Here is a 1,378-nt window from a genome sequence, read left to right on the forward strand (position 1 = left end):
GCAAGAGGTCCAGTTTGCCCAGTGGAGCCGTGCAGAACCCAACAGTATACAGCATCCAACCTTCTTCTTCCTTTGAAACTCAAGTCGTTGTACAGGCTTCTCAGATGGCTCCAACAGTCTTTGCTGTGGTGTGCACAGTTGAGCAAGTGTGTGTTCAAATATAGAGAGGCCTCTGGATATGTGGCTCGCTCAAATTGTTTTTCTTGGCAACATGAGGTCAGAGGATATTGCCCATAGTCTGCAAAATGCAAAGCTGCAAAATATGACTCCACGTAGTTGCACGGCTTCTTATCCTCGCAGCAAACCGACACAGAAGACGGAGTGATATTGACATTAGAAAATCTATATGTTTTAAAATAACTATTCAGTACCTGATGCTACAAACCAGATATTTTCCTCTTCACGGCTGCCAGAGGTTTAGCCTTAACCGTCCACATACTGGTTACAAATGAGCTTCATTTGGAATGATAACTACAGAGATACACATATGGCTTTTCGTGAAACCAGCATTTGGTCTCCCTGAACGCCATTAAAAGGCATTTAATCTGATAGCATCATTTGTCTTTGTGTCTGAGGCCAGGCAAGTCCAAGGGCAGCTCCCACCATCTAATTGGATGGATCATTGACATCACGAGCAGTAAAAGGTCAGTGTGGGACAGCCTTGCAGGTTCTTTGGTGCCAAGTTGTGTTTGAGAGTTACCAGGTGTGAAAAGCTTTTCTTGTTGTTCTTGGGCAGATGTCGACATCTGTGCAGATAACTCGCCAATGCAGAGGCAGATCCAGCAGAAGACAGGCAGTGCTCCTCAAGGACATCTAATTCAGAGAAAACAAACCTCTGGTTGATGGCTTTGTGATGAGAGTCAACCATCTTTGTGATATGGGCAGTGAAGGATATTCAAGTGTGTGAAACATTAACAATTAAAAATCAGTCATTCAACATTAAACTGCCTGTGATGCCCAAACAGCCTATTCTTTATTGGGCTGAATCAGGACAACTAAATTAGCCTGTACATTTTGGGTGTGAAACAACAACAACGCACAGAAATAGTCCACTTTTTTGTATGTAACAGTTGTAATAACTTTCTTGACTCTGAAACAAGTCTCTCAAGTCATGTCACTGGTTGTCATAATGTACTTTAAAGAGAAAAGAATAAAATATCCATTTACACATTGAGTTTTAAATTTATATATGTTTAAAAAATGCCTACATTGAAATATTTTGTAATTTTCTGTTGTGTGCGTGTGTTGAGTTTGTGCTGTGTATGCTATTGAAACATTGGTGTGTCAATCTGCTGCTATAAATATGTAGCGTCTTACCGGAAAGAGGTCAACTCTGTAAACAGGAAGTAAGTTAACACGGGTTGCTCAAGTGAGAGGT

The 1,378-nt window shown here is 41.1% G+C and overlaps 1 long non-coding RNA gene across 1 annotated transcript; it reads left to right on the forward strand.

Annotated features, from left to right (window-relative positions):
• Positions 1 to 296: 296 nt before the first annotated feature.
• Positions 297 to 1,168, forward strand: LOC115251392 (uncharacterized). Its single transcript, XR_003889937.1, has 2 exons — positions 297 to 644; positions 737 to 1,168. It is a non-coding gene; the product is annotated as an uncharacterized lncRNA (long non-coding RNA).
• Positions 1,169 to 1,378: the final 210 nt, after the last annotated feature.

The sequence above is a fragment of the Takifugu rubripes genome, chromosome 1 (assembly GCF_901000725.2).
Source record: "Takifugu rubripes chromosome 1, fTakRub1.2, whole genome shotgun sequence".
In the NCBI taxonomy this organism is placed as follows: domain Eukaryota; kingdom Metazoa; phylum Chordata; class Actinopteri; order Tetraodontiformes; family Tetraodontidae; genus Takifugu; species Takifugu rubripes.